The sequence below is a fragment of the Ceratotherium simum genome, chromosome 20 (assembly GCF_057802395.1).
Source record: "Ceratotherium simum simum isolate JZ-2026a chromosome 20, ASM5780239v1, whole genome shotgun sequence".
Classification (NCBI taxonomy): domain Eukaryota; kingdom Metazoa; phylum Chordata; class Mammalia; order Perissodactyla; family Rhinocerotidae; genus Ceratotherium; species Ceratotherium simum.
This window is the reverse complement of record NC_141919.1, coordinates 5,172,178-5,190,929: the sequence shown is the minus strand read 5'-3', so window position 1 is coordinate 5,190,929 and position 18,752 is coordinate 5,172,178.

Sequence of the window (18,752 nt, the reverse complement as noted above, 5' to 3'; positions counted from 1 at the left end):
AGTAAGTTTTACTTAAGTTTATAAAGCTCTGTAGAGCTCATGAAGCCATTTCCCATAAAGGAAGTCATTTGATCTTTAGATCATCCTCGTAGGGTAAGTTAGTCCAAATAGTATTCCCATTTTTCAGAGGAGAAAACTGAGTTTCAGGAAAATTAAACAATTTGCTCAAGAACACAGCTTGTAAGAAACAGAGGCAGGATTTGAACCCAGACCATCTGATCCTAGAGCCAAATTTCCATCCACTCCATGGCTCTTGGGAAATGTCTCATGTTCTCTTCACCTCTCTTTGCATGATGACCGAGTAATTTCCTAGGTCTTTAGGGTGTGGAATGGAATTATGACAACTTAAATATCTTTTCTCTTATCTAATCAGAAAGCTAATGTGTTTATATCATGGGCTGGGCAGATTTATGTTAACTGGACATTTCATGCATTTGGAATGATTTCTACAGGATTCAGATACTAGTTGAAATTAAGCTGTCTGGTCCATATACCCCCACATCTAATGGGCCAAGATGGGAGCCTCTAAGAGGAAGACAGGTGCAAACACCAAGTGAGTTTATAGGTACTTGTTCACATTCACGGAACTGTTAGATTGAAGAAGTTTAATAGAGATTGCCTTCACTAAAGCACAAACTATCTTTCCTAACCATAGGAAATCAGTCACGTGGCTTCTCTTATTCAATTATTTCTCATTAATTAAGATATGTCTTAAAGGATGACAGAGAAGGGATATGTAGATGTAAATTGCACTGATTAAACAAATCTTTCTGGGAAACAATGGAGGTGGGACTGGGAGTTGAAGATTAATTCAATTTAGAAATATGGAGTTAGGATATTGCAGGAGGAAAAAAATGGACAAATGCAGATAGATAGTCTGTAAGCTCTAGTTAGGATGTAACATCACACAGTTATCCTTGTAACTCCTAGGTTTTATTCAATCATTCATTCTTCAAGTATTTATTGCATACCCAATAGGTGCTAGGCACTGTTCTATAAACCAGGAGTCAGCAGTGGATAAAGCAAAGTCTCTGCTCTCCAGGGTCTTACACTGGGATGAGGAAGACAGACAGCACACCAAGAGGTAAGTATGCCTACATTCCAGATAGTAATAAGGGTTATGAATAAAATATATTTGCATAATAATCCAAACAAAGTGAATCACGGAGACATGTAAATATCTGAGAGAAGAGCTCTTGAGTCAGAGAAAACAGTAAGTGCAAAGGCCCCAAGGCAGAGGCATAGTTGACCCAGGAAGGAGGCCAGGATGGAAATGCTTGACACATAATTATTGATTGCATGATCAAGCCAAATATAAGAGATTCATAAAGGACTAGCATATTTTGAGTACAAGATTTATGTTGTGGAATAAAAGGAAAAAGATTATTCATAGCATACATTAGCTTAAGCTTTTATATTGACATTAAGTCAATATAAAAATTAATTTTAGCTTCCTATGTCTTTTGGGAAATCATAATGCCTTGAAAAAACCACAAAACACAAAAGCTTTCATGTGTTGAGCTCTGTCCCAGTGTCTGACCCTACACTAAGGGCTTTACAAACATGATCTCATTAAACCCTTATAACAACACGTAGAGGTACGTATTGTTATCCCCATTTTATAGATGAGGAAACTGAGGCTACAAAAGTTAAAGTGACTCTCTTAGGTTTATAAAACTAGAAAAAGAAATAAGGATTCAGTGAGGACTGCCTGATTTCAAAGCGTTGGCTCTTGAACACAAGACTTACCCTTACAGGTCAAGTTTTGACTTACAGGTCTGGTTTTATCGAAAAGAATTTAAAGATTTGCAGTGTTTTATTTCCAAGTTCCGTAATATTGGAGATGGAGTAAATTACTTCTCAGATGCGTACAAAATACACTTCTCAGATGAATGGGTTTTCTTTCCTGCCCTCACTCTTTGTTACATGTTTTGATTTCATCTCCTCTGAGTTTGTTCACATATTTGTTAAACTTGCATTAACCTCTTGCTGTGTGCTGGACACTCTGCTGGGGCCACAGATGGAAAGGATGTGGCCCTGCTCTAGATGAGGCCCCACTCCTTTGCCCGTAGGCAAAGGGGCAACATTGTGGATTTTAGAAAGATCTCCAAGGATCCTACCAGCAAAAATGAGATGATATTCTCAAGTGCAGCAGTTCAAGGAGAGATTCATAAAGAACCTATTCAGATCCTTTGTTATTATTTAGCTGTAGGCAGGATATAGGGAAACCGCAAGGGATACAGCAGGGCCCTGGGGCACTACGAAAAAATAATCTTCTCACAGCAAGTATAGGCATGTCTCATTTCTGCTAGGATATTGAAACTGTGTTTGAATTTAGGTTTTCTATTTTGAAAACGTTCACTGCCAAATCTAGTGTGTGAGTGCCCCTAATATTCTATTTTTGGTAAATGAAAATGCCTTTATGAAAATGTGTCTTGTTTTTCCTTGCTCCCTTTTCTGTCAACATCAAGAACCTCTCAGTTACCTGTACTGGAAAATTCTCCAACGTTTTTTACTGCTGTTTGCAGCTTTCTCAAAGACTCCACTTTTATGTCAACTAGTTATCTTCCTAAAGTGATCACATCATCTATTGCCCGCCGTTAACATCTTTTTCTCCGTTTTATCACTAGGCCCTGCATGAACCTTCAACTCAGTTCATCGTCAATGAATCTCCATTTCAGAGACATGCAGAAAGGATTGCTTGTCTCAAAGATGTATTAGTTATCTATTGCTGCACAACAAATTACCCTCACAACTTACAGGCAATTATTATCTCATGGTTTCTATGGGTCAAGACTTCAAGAAAGGTTTATTTGAATAGTTCTGGCTCTGAATCTCTCATGACATTGTAGTCAAGACGTCAGCTGGGGCTGCAATAATCTGAAGGCTTCACTGGAACTGGAAGATCTGCATCCAAGACGACTCACTCACATGGCTGTTGACAGAAGCCTCAGTTCTTTGCCATGTAGATCTCTCCATGGGCTGCTTGATGTGTCCTCATGCCAGTATGCTGTCTTCCTCCAGGGTGAGTGACCCAAGAGAGACAGGCTGGAGTTGCCATGCCTTTTACAAAGTTACGTACCATTATATCCAACATATGCTATTCATTGGAAGTGAGTCCCTAAGTCCCCACACTCAAGGGGAGAAGAATTAAACTCCACTTCTTGAAGAGAGAAGTATCATAGAATTTGTGGGCATAGTTTAAAGCCATCAACAGCAGTATAATTCACTCTTCTTGCATACATTAAGTCAAAACGTTTACGGTCTCATAAGTCAGTTCTTTATATTTTCTTATCTCTTAATTTCAACTGATTGCATTGATCTTATGCCAGTCACCTCACCACCAGCCTTAGTGGTCTTTGGTTGTTACTACAGGAGAATCTTTCATAATTGGAAATCACATAAAAGAAAGAAATAGAAATAAAGACTTATTAAGGGGGTGAGCTATATTTATCGATGATAAGGACAAATATTACTATCAACAAAAGACTTTACCAAGTAGTCTGCTGAGTAAGAGTGTAAATGCTGGTTTCTTTACAATCAAGCCTGGCCTTTCAGATGGTTAACTGAATTCATCAGTCCCTCTAGGCTAAGTTTAATAAAAGATTTGTCAACAGATAAGTGAAACAACACAAAGAAATTGTGATAAATTTTAGGGAATTCATGAAGTCATGCCATGTATTTGCAGATTTCTAGAAAATGGTCCTTTGCAAAAGCAAAAGATGAGATGGATAATGAAAGAGAAACACTCATGTTGATCAATGACCTACTAGGATGGAGTGTGCCAGTTATGCTCCTACATTCTATGTTGCATTCACTATAGGTTGTGATGATTGTCTCACCCTCAGCCAACACCACCACTCATAGCATTGCAGCTGTTAGGAAGAATTGTAATGGGCCTACATTGACATAGACTGTGATGAGGTGTAGGCTGGTGAAACGATGCACTGGGGAAATGAGACCAAGAGTTGGTTTTAGTACTTTTTTATTGGAATGCCCAGTACAAAGAGCATCTCTGATTCATCCTTCTGTCTGTAAGAGCATAACTAAAATATTTCTTATATTTGGTTGTCCAGGAAGTAAGAACAAGACTTACAGAAACATTATCCATGATTATAAAGACTTTACAGACTGTCCCATGGAACTTCAATGCAGAAAGAAAAATTTAAATTAGCAGCAAACACAAGTCTCTGTGATATCTAACAGATGCCTAATCAATGACTGCCTTTCTCAATCCACGTAGCCATTGTTTGGACATAAAATACCAGTTCTGTGTTTGCAGCTGTAGAATAGAAAGTATCTAACATTTCTGATCAGTGAGGCCCTTCCCAACCCCAACTTACAAATTTAAACCACTAATAGCAATATTGATTTACCAATGTAAGAGAATGTCAGGGTGGGACTATTCCTGTCTTAATTCCAACCTAAGTATCTCTAGGATAGATTCAGTTTATCAAAGTGAGTGTGGCACAAACACTCAAATATATAATTTTCAAAGAAATGATGGAGAACTAGTTCCATGACCTGTTCAACAGTATCAAGTCTATAAAAAATGGACATAGTGTGAAGAGAATGGGGATGATTCTCTGGAAAGAGCTGTTGCCACTCTGAGTCTCTAATTCCTCAAGGGAGTGGGGGAAGGGGTATTACCTTCTTTACCTAAAGCCCAGTGAGGGGTCTTCATGGGACCACTTGGAGACCTTCAGGGAACTACCTTTTTTCTAGAGTTGCAAATACAGAGATAATTTCACTTTAAATCAGCTCCACAACTGTGGTCAATGTCTTCTCCCAGACATTCTGATTACTGAACTGAGATCATTTCCATGACTTAAAGGTATTGTAGGGATGTCCCTTACCCAAGAATGACTGAAAAAGTCCAGGGAACTGAAGTTTTCATCCAGTGGCATTAGAAAAGTTTCTCCACAAAACACACTTTAAATGTGAAATGGAAGAAAAAAATCAAACTTGTGTTTGATTACATGCTTTTTTAGCATATCAGTTATATATACAGTAAGATCAGTGGCTTTCTTATGTTAAATTGAACCATCTTCACCCTGCTGGAGATGTAAATTCTCACAATGTCAAGCCAGAGTGAAGAACATCCCAAAGGCCAAACTCCTGGAATTGGAGATATCCACTTTGATGTCTGTAGGCGGGGCAGTCAGAGTTGGGCAAGGTTAACCATGAATAGACGGGTCATGGAGGTAGAATGATTTAAGACCATGGAGGGTTTTAAAAGGTTCTTACCAACTCACTGATGTCTTCAATTCTGCAATTAGACAGTTACTTCTTCCATTTATGAGTTTATTTCCTTTTAAATGTGAACTACTCTGGGTACTTCCCCCATCATGTTTTCTTATCTTTTATCTCAACTGATTATGATAATGGACACATTAAGTCTCATCTGTCCTACATAACTCAATGTAAATGAGTTTATTAGATCCATTATTGAAAGGACATTTTTAAAAGGAGAATGAAAATGAGGATATCAGGCTGAGAGAAAAGGAAAGGGGATAAGAGATCCCTTAAGGGAAAAAAAAAAAACAATAGACAGAAGATAAACTTTATTTGATAAACAATATTATCTAGACCTGAGAATGGAATCCGATGCTTAATACCACCATGTCTCTTTCTTCCTGAAAGGTACTATGACCCACCTCATGGGCTACCAGATAATCTCTCAAATGTGGACCTATTTAAATAAGACTAGGGCTACTGATGCCATTAATGCCTGTCACAGTATTTGATGTCAATGAACTCTAAGCTCTTTCCCAATAGAATGTCTTGAGGAAGGACCTGTTGGCTAGGTAGAAGGGTCTCTGAGAGGTTTGAAAGGAAAATAATTGCAAGATGAAAATGTAAGTTTAAGAAATCAAGATCTTTGTCTCCAAAATGATAGTAGACATGATAATATGAAACATTGTCCTTTCTCATGGATCTAAAGCTGGAAAAGATCTCTCAGTATTTGACATCTAAACTCAAGTCTTCCTTTCTTTCAACACTTTCCCGAGTCCATGGTAAGATGTCAAAGGAGTTAAGTGGCTCTTAGAGAACCTCCTAAAAGACTAGTGGCAGTGTTGGTACTAAGCCCAGAGATGAGAAAGATTAAGCTTCTCAGTGGGTATATGCAGTTCCTCATCTACTGCCTCTCAGGATAATGAATGTAGTCCACCTAAAACACAGCTTGAGAGACCTAAATTGGACATTAAAAAATTGACACTCTTCCATTGTTATTTCCTGGAAATTGGAGTTTTTAAACAATGAAAAAGAATGACTACAGAATGCCGGGAAATAAAAAGATATCACCAATGTTACCTAAGGCTATGTTCTGTGTTTTTTGTTTTTTTTTTGGTCATCCCCTCAACAATAACTTCAGTCTCTAACTTAGTGGTAACTGTAGCTCCAGCGGAAGGGCCATGTCACCTCACTGAAGGATTTTGTCCATTGACGAGGACCCCAGAACGAACTGCTTCAGCATTTCTGGCCCAAGATTCTGGGATTGGGCATTGTTCCCCAAGTGTAAGAATTGGGCCAATTTGGCATACAGATCAACCAAGTTCTAGCAGGAGTACGTGCTTGAAAATGGTGGGGGGTACCCTGAGTGTATCACTGGTTTCACCAACATTAAAATACAATGTTTCTTTCATTTCAAGATTGAAGGTGTGTTCCACATTTCCATATAAATTATGCCTCAGATACCAGCTGGATATGTTTGTGATGTAGGTGATGACAATTCCTTATCCACTATCATTCACCTCAATTTGCACTTGGGCATCTGTTATACATTTGGTCTGTTCTTTTTATTATTTTTATTATTGCTCCATGACAAGAAGAGTATGTAGACAGAATATTGACTTGCCAGCAACAGTAGCTAAAACGTGCAGCTGCATACTAAGAGAGAAAGTGGTTTGGCATAAAACGCAGAGGGTTGGAGAAGAGTTTAGGAGTTCATTGAGCCAAGATGTGAGGTAAGGCCATCTTTAAGCTGTCTTAGAAAGGGGTAATTTTGTCTAGGATGGTTAAATTCTCCTTGAAAAAACCAGTCTAGCCAAGAGAAGACTTAGCTGGAATTAGGCTACAGGGAGGTTGCTCTGCGAAAGAAAAGCAACGTCTGTAAGAAAGAAGACTTTTCTAAAGTGATTAGGAGGTATAAAGAGATTCACTAAAGAGAGAATTGGAAGATCTTGTGGGCTGCTCATGTGAAATTTGGAATGAGTTTGAAATAATTAAATCACAGAATCATAGAATATTATGGTGGAAGAAACTCTAAGTGTGATGGAGTTCAACTCCTTACTTGCAGATAAATAAATGAAGACTCACAGAGGTGAAGTGGTTGGCCTTAGGTCAAACTGTGAACTATTGGCTGAGCAGCAACCAGAATCCGTTTCTCTCCCCAAAGCAATGTCTTTACACACCAGCTGCTTCACATAGAGAGATCAAGATCAGTTGAGATCGAAACACAAATATTTTGACTTGTTGAATCAGTCAAGGGTCCAGTTAGAAAGACAGGTACCATGCTAGGTATTTTAAAGAGAGTGGATTTAGTACGAAGACTAGATTACACAATTGTTGGAAGACTGAAAGAGCAAAGAGAGGTTGCTGGGTAGCCAGACACTGGGAACTTCAGGAAGCATTTACCACCCCTAGGACTGAGGGAACAAAAGAGAGGGAATGAGATGTTCACAACTGAGGAGCTTACAAGAGGGATCCTTCTATCTCCCCATCTCAGGCTCACTGAGCAGAGTAGGGAAGTCTGGGCATATATAGATCTACTAAGTACTTTATTCTGGAAATGCAAAAAATGAATGAGAGAGAGGAAGTGCTAGCAGGGAAGATTTCACAGGTACTTCAGGAACGCAAAAGAGGGTCTCCTCAGAATCATTGTTAAGACCTGATTCAGACAATGACTATCAGGCCCACCAACCCAACATAGATCCCATGCCCCAGGCATGACCTCAACACCAAGCAACAAGCAGTCCAACTCTTGAAAATACCACTGCTGTGAGGGAAATAAAGGAAATAAATGACATGTTTCCTGCTTGTAGGGCTTATGCTCTGATCACAGGGCATGTGCTGCATTTTCTTACCTGTGCAATCACACCATTACTCGGGGGGGTTTACCCAAGCAATACAAGCCAGAGGAAATGAAAAAGAATTCTTACCTGGGGGCAGCCAGCTGCCTGCAGAGACTGGCTTGATTTCTAGGAGATCTTGTGTGCATGTCCAAGATGAGCTGGAGCAGGCAAGTGGAGTGGGGTCTAGTCTGCATAGGCATGTGGGGACACCAGCCATCAGAGGCCACGGTGCTAGTGCTGGGGACTTCTGGCACAAGCCTGACTGGGTGAACAGGGCCTTTCAAGAAGATTGGAAATTCCTCTGAAAGCCCTTCTTTAATCTAGTCTAACTTAAATCCTCCTCTCACAGTGCTCTGTGCTTGTCTATTGTGTTACTATACTATTAGAACTATAGTTAATCAGTTATAAGCATTTTCTTCGATACACTGTAAAATTCCTAGGTCAGGTACCATGATATTTCTAGTTTACTGCAGTATCCATTGTGCTTAGCACCATGTCTGGCACATAGTAGGAACTCAATAAATGCAGACAATTGTCTTATAGCACGGGACTTCATAACCTGGTTTGGATTTAAAATAAATCATTAATTAAGAAATATTATTTGAATGGACAATCTGAATAGGCCTGTATCTATTAAAGAAATTGAATTGATAATTAAAAACCTTCCAAACCAGAAAGCACCAGGCTCAGATGGGTTCACTGATAAATTCTACCAAATATTTAAGGAAGAAATTATACTAACTCTTTACAATCTCTTGCAGACAATAGCAGCAAAGGGAATATGTCCTAACTCATTCTGTGAGGCCAGCATTACACTAATACCAAAACCAGACAAAATATCACAAGAAATGAAAACAATAGACCAATTTCTCTCATGAATGTAGATGCAAAAATCCTCAACAAAATACCAGCAAACTGAATCCAACAATGTATAAAACGAATTACACATTATGACCAAGTGGGATTTATCCCATATGCAAGGCTGGTTCAACACTCAAAAATCAATTAATATAATCTATCACATCAATAGGCTAAAAAAGAAAATCACACGATCATATCAATAGAAGCAGAAAAGCACTTGACAAAATCCAACACCCATTCATAATAGAAACCCTCAGTAAACTAGGAATAGAGGAGAATTTCCTCAACTTGGCAAAAGATGTCTACAAAAACCATACAGCTGATATCATAATTAAGGATGAGAAACTCAAAGCTTTCCCACTAGGATCAGGTACAAGGCAAGGATGTCCCCTCTTACCACTCCTTCTCAACATCATACTGGAAGTTCTAGCTAATGCAATAAGACAAGAAAAGGACATAAAAGGTATACAGACTGGAAAGAAGGACATAAAACTGTCTTTTTTCCCAGATGACATGATTATCTACATAGAAAACCCAAAAGAATCACCAAAACCTCCTGGAATTAATAAGCAATTACAGCAAAATTGCAAGATACAAGGTTAATATATAAAAGTCAATCACTTTCCTATATACCAGCAATGAACAAATGGAATTTAAAATAAAAAACACAATACCATTTAAATTACCACCCAAAAGAAATACGGTTTACATTACATGGACCCCAGGCAGCTAAGTACAGTTGTTCAGTTTGAAACAGCACAAAAGCACCCAGCAGTGGAGGGTGAGGGCAGCTAAATCCAGTTCATGCTCCATGTGACAAGCTGTGTGCTCTGGTGCAAAGCAATTTTGCCCAAAGGAAGGGACATCTTTATCTTAACTCAGAGGCGTGATCAACTTGCCAAGTTCCTCTCTTCCTGCCCAGAGGTGGCACTTTTTCTAATTCACACGTAAGACACTGTATAGTGTCTATCTTACAAAGCTATTTTGATTGTAAACTAAGACCACTGGCTTAGCTGTGGTTCAGGCATCTTAAGGTCCACAGCTTCTTGGTCTGAGCTGCTGCTGCTCACCTGTCAGCATGCTCTACTGCTTGACTCTGGGGATTCTGAATCGAACTGCAAGCAGAAAAGGCCACAAAACCAAGCTTGAAAGAGGTAGCAGAGACAGAAGCACCTGAGTGTGTGAAATAAAGGATAAGCGAGGAAACATTTAGGCTTGTTTTTGTCATTTTTGATCAAACATTGTATTATTTTTCCAATACATTTGTTTACTTGACAAATATTTACTGCGAGCTTGCCTAAGGACCAGGTGTTGTTCTAGCACTGCGGTGCAGTGTGAGCAAGACTGTGTTCATACAGCTCACATTCTTGTGTGTATGTCAGCAGCCATGGGACAGGGGTCAGGGGGTCAGGGGGAGAGACAGGAGATAAAAAGGTAATTTCAGACTGCAATAAGTGCTAGGATAAAAATGTAAAAGGTTAATCTGATAGAAAGTGATGGGGAGGCCGGCCCCGTGGCTTAGCGGTTAAGTGCTCGCGCTCTGCTGCTGGCGGCCTGGGTTTGGATCCCGGGCGCGCACCGACACGCCACTTCTCCAGCTATGCTGAGGCCGCGTCCCACATACAGCAACTAGAAGGATGTGCAGCTGTGACATACAACTATCTACTGGGGCTTTGGGGGGAAAAAAATAAATAAATAAAATCTTAAAAAAAAAAAAAAAAAAAGAAAGTGATGGGGAGTGGGGGATGCTGGCCAGGGAAGGTCTCCCTGAGCAGGTAGCACTTGAGCTAAGTCCTGGATTAACAAAAGGAACCAGCATTTTGAAAAGGCAAAGAGAAAAATAAGGGCAAAAGCCCTGAGGCAGGAGAGAGTTTAGTGGATTCAAAGAAAAAAACAGGGCCACAGTTGCTAGAGTATATTCCAAAGGCAGAAGGGTGGTATAGTAGATTAGATTAGTGTTTAGAAAATATTTATTTTCCTACTCCATCTCCATGGGGGGAGTGTATTTTCCTGCCACTTGATTTAGATCTTGGAATTGTGACTTGCTCTGGCCAATTGCATTTAGCTGACATGAAATGACCAAAGCTTGAAATTTGCTTGTGCAGTCGGGCTTGTCCTCTTAGACTCCAGGGTTTCACCTTAAGAACAACATGCCGTGGATGCTGCTGGTCTAAGAAGGATGAGAGAGGTTTGGAGTCAATCTAGACACAGTCTACAGCTTGGGTCCAAGCCCAGCCTAGACCTGCAAGCTCCAGCCAACCTACAGGGGCTGAGTGAACACTTATTACTGTGCGCCACTGACACGTGGATGTATATTATGCAGCAATAACTGACTAATACACTGGTACAAAATAAGGTTAGAGAGGTGCTCACAGGACTAGAAAGCCACAGTAGGAGTTCACCTTTTGGAGAATATGAGTTTTCTTAACAAGACAATGATGGGGCTCTAAAGTAACACTGATTGTGTCTGTTGAATGAATGAGTTCTGTTTGTAGCAGAGTGATGTTGGCATTAGCTCCCAGACATGGGTCAGAACCTTGCTGTAAGGTACTACGTGCATAGGAATCAAGTCCAAGGGGTGGAAAGCTGTGTGGGGGCATATATGGGGATGTAAGTGGCAGCCACGATGAGATCTTGACAAATTACACCTCAGTTCAAGCAAAAGTGCAGGAAAACAAGTCCTATTCCAGGCAGATGTCGAAATACACGGAGAAGCAAACTGTTCAAGCAGGACTGGGGACACCGTTGTTGGAAGCACAGCGTGGAATGGGTGGAGTGCCAACAGAGCAAGCATTGTGTCCAGGAAGAAACAAAGTGAAACCAACACCTGGGAGACTGGTCTGGAAAGAATAAGGTGAGAAATACATTCCAGGCAGATGGTCTAGCAAGGTCCTGCAGGTGGGGACAGAGGAATCCCAGGTTCCCAGCTAACCCAGAGAAAAGGGGCCAGGCTGGCAGTCTGAATCACACAGAGGCTTGGCATTTGGAAGGTTCACCCTAAGAGTTCTGCTGAAGCCCTCAGTTCCCCAGCTCTCAGAGACCATCGGAGAACAGAGACTAACTGAACCAGGGGCTGCTTCCAGCATCTCGTTCTGGTGGCACTTCTCTGCCAGCAACTAGCCTGTTGGGCTTTGGATATTTTTTCTTTTCCTTCTTTCCAAATATCTTTCAACCTCCTGTCTACTAATAACATCTTGTTTTCTTTGGTGAACCGCCCATCTCTCCCCAGTTCACACATTCTCAGTCCATCCCAGTTCCAGAGAAAAGAGTAAGAATACGGCACAGCCAATCACAGTCAGAGAGGTTGCTTCAAGGATGAGCACATGCCCCACTCTGGACCAGCACACATCAGCCCTGGAACTTTACCTGGAACAGTGAGGGAAGAAGCACGTTCTTTCTACTAAGATTGTAACTTGGAGCTGTTGCAGACCAACTTTGCTACCACTTAGGAAGAAGCTAACCAGGAATAAGGTCAACAGAAAGCAGAAAAATGAAACGAGATATTTTGGCCACATCATGTAAACAACTGGATCCAGCTGCTCCTGAAGACAACGCCATCCCAGGGCTTTTCAGTTACAGGACACATTTCCTTTTCTGACTCAAGCAAGCCTAAGGTTTTCTGTTCCTCGCAACCAAGAGAGTCTGGGAAGTCATTTCACCACTCTGAAACACTCTCTAACCTCATCTGTAAATTGACGGCTTCCAAAGCTTCCTTCAACTTTGAGTAACCTTCAGACTGACTGTGAGGACACAAATGATTAACATGGATTAATCCTCTTCATCACCCAGACCTCCAAAGAGAGTCCTGCAACTGCCAGCACAGACTTTGTCTCTCTCCCTTTCACTCCCTTTGGAAAAGCAAGGATTCCTCCTTGCTGGAGAAAGGCTTAGTCAATCTACGGAATAAAGAAATGGAGGAAAAGGAAGAGGGAAGTGGAATAAAAGCAGGGCCAGCCTAGAACTTGAGAGGGGTCTGATGGAAGATTGTGGGGACTCTACACAAGCACCCCTGCAGGGTGTGACGGAAGTAAACCCAAGTCAGAGGCTTCCTATGTGGGTTGCTATGGATTCTCACTCCGCTTTTGAGAAGTGCAGGTCAGGGATCTGGCTGACTGCCACAGGACTGTGTTTCTTTGACCATTAGTGGTCCCGAAGGCTGAGCCCCCCACCCAGGCGCTGAGTTTCGAAGGGTTCTTGCAGACCATCACTGTCCCTCAGAGACTGTGACCCACTCCCTCCTCCAGGACTGTTGCTACAGATCCTGAGAACCACAGACGGCCCCAGGGAGACAAGGATGGGCACTCTCTCACCTGAGCAGCCGAGTCTGTGCAATGCCAGGGAAGGAACTGTCGGGAGACTATTCTTAGGTTTCCCAGCTGTCATATGGGCAAAAAATCAATTGATAGATGAGTGGTGAAGCCAGCTCGGTGGTTAAGCATTTATAGTGGCACTTGCCTAGTTGTGGCAGCCATTTTAACAAATAAATTGGATCAAATACCTGGCAGTTGATCAATGGCTCAGTGCTCTGCCATCGCAATGAACACAGCACCTGAAATACAGTGGTCACCAATGCTTTCGATGTGGGCTTTGCCGGAGATTCTTATACTATTGACTCTCCTTCACAAAGGTAGTAAGCGAGAAAATTGCAGTACTAAGAAATGACATGAAAAATGCAATATTAAGATTGTGCAGGTATTTAAAAGTATAAGATTCATACATTTGTAAAAACTAAACTAGGGGACCATCAGGAAGTGATGTGACTTTTCAAGAAATAGTTTATGTGCCCCTTTACCCCGTTCGCCCATTCCCCCACCCCCTTCCCTGACTGATCTCAATAAAATAATTGAAGGGAGAAAGAAATAGCTTATGATAAGTCTTCCAAGAGCACATCTCCAGTTGCATTATTTTACTGCTGAAAACCCTCCAATTATCTATCATAGCTATCAATTTCAGTAGAAAGTCTTCTTGTTATTCGTGATCCTCTACAATATAATCCGAACCTGTCTTTCCAGTCTAGTGTCCTTCTAGCCTTGCAGTCCACTTCTCTCCTCAAATTGCGTGCGGAATTGGGTTTATGTGTGCATGCGGGATTTTTTTTCTTTCTTTTCTTTTCTTTTTTTTTTTTGCAGAGAATTGGCAGGAAGATCTACAACTTGCATCAGATTCTAGAAGCAGTGAAGAAACCCAAAGAGATTAAAAACTATTGCTCGAGGCCAGGGGTCTGTGAATTTGGATGGAAAAAAAGTGAATCTTTATTTTTACTAATTTCTAAGTGAAATGTAGCATTTCTTTTGATGGTGAATGTAGGCAACAGAGCACAGTTAAGTAATTGCAGTACGTATGATTTTGTTATCAGTAGAAATTACGGATCTTTTCCTCTCACACTGCAGGTATGACAGACATCTCAAAATATCACACATGTTCATCATGACTTCAAAATTATAGTAGTTCTTAGCCCTGCCACTAGATCTAGGCATTGAATATAATAATAAAGAAGCACATGTATTTTTTTATTATATACCCTAACTTTTTAATATTTATCTTGATGACTGTTTTTTGTATTTTTTATGCAATTAAAAACATTAGTCTGCAAAAGTATCCATAGACTTGGCCATGTTGCCAAAGAAGTACATGGTACAAAAATAAAGGCTAAGATCACCTGATCTTAATTTATCGCACCCACCACTCCATCCAGGCCAGGACAGCTCCTGGCTTGACGAGTTTGCCCAAGCTTTCTGACTACAGCATTCTTACTCCATTTGTGCTGCTTGAAATGCCTTCTGCCAGCTGTCAGAATCTGTCCAAATCCTGCCCACCTTCAAGGACCATCTCAAGTGCCTCTTCACATAGGAGCTTTTTCTCCCAACCATCAGACAGGCGATTGCTCCATCCTTTGAATCTCTACTGACACCTTGCTTGTACCTCTCCTATGTTATTCTTTCTTTTTTTTTTTTAAGATTTTATTTTTTTTCCCCCCAAAGCCCCAGTAGATAGTTGTATGTCATAGCTGCACATCCTTCTAGTTAATGTATGTGGGACACGGCCTCAGCATGGCTGGAGAAGCGATGCGTCAGTGCGCGCCCGGGATCCGAACCCGGGCCGCCAGCAGCGGAGCACGCGCATTTAACCGCTAAGCCATGGGGCCGGCCCTCCTATGTTATTCTTAAAATAAAAGAGACCACATGGCCAAGTTCTGCATGGTAAAGAGCATGAACACTTGACACCCACCAGTTTGGGTCTGAATCTTGTCTGTATTTGTTTGCTAGAGTTGCCGTAACAAAGTACCAACGACTGGGTGGCTTCAACAACAGAAATTTATTTTCTCATGGTACTGGAGACTAGAAATGCTAGATCAAGGTGTCGGCAGCATTGGTTTCTCCTGAGACCTCTCTCCTTGGCTTGTGGATAACCATCTTCTCCCTGTGTCTTCACACAGTCTTCCCTCTCTACCAGTCTGTGTCCAAATCTCCTCTTCTTGTAAGGACACCAGTCATATTAGGACCCACCCTAATGACCTCATTTTAACTTAATTACCTGTTAAAAGGCCCCATCTCCAAATACAGTCACATTCTGAGGTTCTGGGGGTCAGGACTTCAATATATGAGTTTTGGAGAGACACAGTTCAGCCCACAGCACTGTCTGTACCACAGCCCTGCTGTTTTACCTTAGGAAAAGCTCTTAACCTTGAGGTTAAGCTTAACCTTAAGCTTATTAACCTTTGTTTTCTCATCCATAAAATGAGGACGATAATGGAACTTACTTCATTTGGCTGTTGTAGGAATTAAATGAGTTATTTTCCACAAAGCACCAGGAGCAGTGCCTGGACGTAAATGGGCATGTCGACACTGTTAACACTGGCCACACCTGGCACATTTGCCTGGACCCCACCGCCAGGTTAAAAGTTTCTAAAGGGCAGAAATTGCTTCATAGTCATCTCTTCTGTTTTCGCTAGGACACTACCTGTAACACAATGATGTATTTTTAGTTGAACACTTAATTTTGTTTTAATGCTAAATTGGCTGGTGGCTACAAAAGAGGGATCCTACGACACCAGAAAAACATGATAAGCTGTATGCAACTCTACAAGAAAAGCTAATCCCATGTTTTTCTTGCCTTTCAAGAACCAAAGCCCCTTTTGAAAATGCCAATGCTAGTGTGCTCAGCCTAACAAACTACACAACAGCACCCAGGAGGAATCTCTTCTTTCTGACAGGAGTTGCAGGGGGTTAGAAGAGAAGTCTTCAATAAGCCTTGTTTCTGCAATAAATTTAAACAAGAGATGTTATCCAAATTTTGTAACATAAGTAAAAGGAAAATTGTCAGGTCACTCGGGATATCTCTATATTGCACCTGGTTCCAATTCTATCCCATTAAACTTAAATGAATAGACTACTTTGGGGATACAGATGATGTTACACAATGTAGAAAATGCTCTGAGAACTCAATGTAAAAACCACTTAGTCCAATTGTTTCTACTCGATTTTTTAATCTAATATGCATGCTTACAAAGCCAGCCCAGGCTAACGGGAACTTTGGAAAGACATTTTGTTTTGCAAGAATTTAAGTTGATAGGCTGCCACAGAATTAGCTTTATTTTTGTGAGATTGCCTTATAATTATTAGGAATTGACTCTATGTAGCTGCCTCAAATGAAGCTGACTTCTGTGAAAATAATTTTCTTAATATTTGCATAGAGTAGTTTTTTCAAAAAAAAACCATCAAACAACAAAAACAAAAAACCTTAAGATGGTTAAATGTATTTTATTTCATGTTCTTGTTTTAATGGTGCTTTTGGCTCAAAGCCCTTCATTACTACCAATTTTATTTCTCTTTATATTTGATCCCATTTTCCCCTACCATAAAACGCTCTGAGCATGATTGGATTCAGAATTGAGCCGGCCTATGGGGCAATAACATCTGTGACGCCTCTCTCCATGAGCAGGGAGGGGAAAGGCAGAATGGAGGGAAAGGAGGCACTTTTCTCTCTGCGGGAAGGAGTTCTGGGAAGGCAATTTGAAAGAAGAATCCTTTGTAAATGATTGTTCTAGAATACATTCTCCTCCTCATCCCTGGTCCTACTTTCTCAGCTCTCTAAAGACACTTTGTTTGTAAAAATGCTAAATAGAATACTGTTGGGACACTTCTCTTTCAATTCTAGCATGTAATTTTAGCAAGATTAAGAGGACCAGGGAGTCTATATAAAAATCTCCAAGTGAAACTCAACAGAATCTCCTGGTGGTGGAGCCAGGGACTGGGCTGCCATGCAGCAGATCCCCAGGCAGGGACCTTCAGACCCTACAGGGCCCTCCTGCCAGCTTCATTGCTGAATCCATTTTCCCAGGGTTCTTTGCACCATCTTCGTATCGTTGGAATGACCGTGATCTTTATGAGGGAGATTTGGACATCACTACCTTTGTGTAACTTTTATCAGCTTCCTGAATATAAATTGCAAATTAGAGTGTTTATGTCCCTTCTAACCCATGTTTCCACGCTGGTGGGAAGAAGGAAGGGTACGCCAGGCAGCCTTTACGATGGCCCCCAGTGATTCCATCCTCCTGGTTTTCACATCCTTGTGTAATCCCTACCTTTGCGTGTGGGCTGGACTTAGTGATTTGTGAATAAAATACGGGAGAAGTATTGGGATGTGAGATATCACTTCAAGATTAGGTTATAAGAAGACTGGCTTCCATACTGAGTATACTCTTTCTTGTTCTTTCATGGATGGCTCATCCAGGACTGGGCCAATTATCATGTCATGAGGCAGCCCTATGGAGAGACACAAGTGTTGAGGGCCCAAAGCCTGCCCACAACCAAACAAGTGTGCGAGAGTGCTTAGGAGCAGATTGTATTAGTCAGGGGTTTCCAGAAAAACAGAACCAATAGGATGCATGTCTATAGATATAAATATAGATATAGACATAGTTATAGATATAGATATAGATATAGACATAGATATAGATATAAAGAGATTTGTTATAAGGCATTGGCTCATGCAATTATGAAGGCTGAGAAGTCTCAGGATCTGCCGTCAGCAAGCTGGAGGCCCAGGAGGGCCGAAGGTGTAGTTCCAGTCCAAATCTGAAGGCCTGATAATCAGAAGAGCTGATGATGTCAAGTTCTAGTCCAAAGCCTAGAGGCTGACCCAAAAAAAGCCAATGTTTCAGTTCAAGTCTAAAGGCAGAAAAAGACTGCTGTTCCAGCTCAAGGCAATCAGGCAGGAGGAGTTCCCCTTACTCATGGGAAGGTCGGCTCTTTTTTTTTATTCAGGCCTTCAACTGATTGGATGAGGCCCACCCACATTAGACTTGACTCAGTCTGTCTATTCAGATGTTAATCTCATTCAAAAATACCTGCACAGACACAACCAGAATTATGATTGACCAAGTATCTGGGCACTCCACACCCCAGTCAAGCTGACACATAGAATTAACCACGTCACCAATCCTTGCAATGCTTCTGGGTGACTTATCAGCCACAACAGCTTGACTGTAATGTCCCAAGAGACCTAGACAGGGTGGAAACGCATCACTTTTTTATTTTATATATGTCCTAAACATTGAACTGGCCTAGCAATAAAAAAATTATCCATTGTTCATCTGAAATTCAAATTTAACTGGGCATCCTGCATTTTCATTTGCTAAATCTGGCAACACCAGGCCTTGACCAAGAGGCACCAGCCAGCTATGCTGTGTTGGCTTTTCCTGACCCACAGAAACTGCGAGATAACAGATGCCTGTTGTTTTCAGTCACCATATTGTGGAGTAATTTGCTATGCAGCGATGATAACTAACACAAAGGGGCATTTGTCACAGGAGTA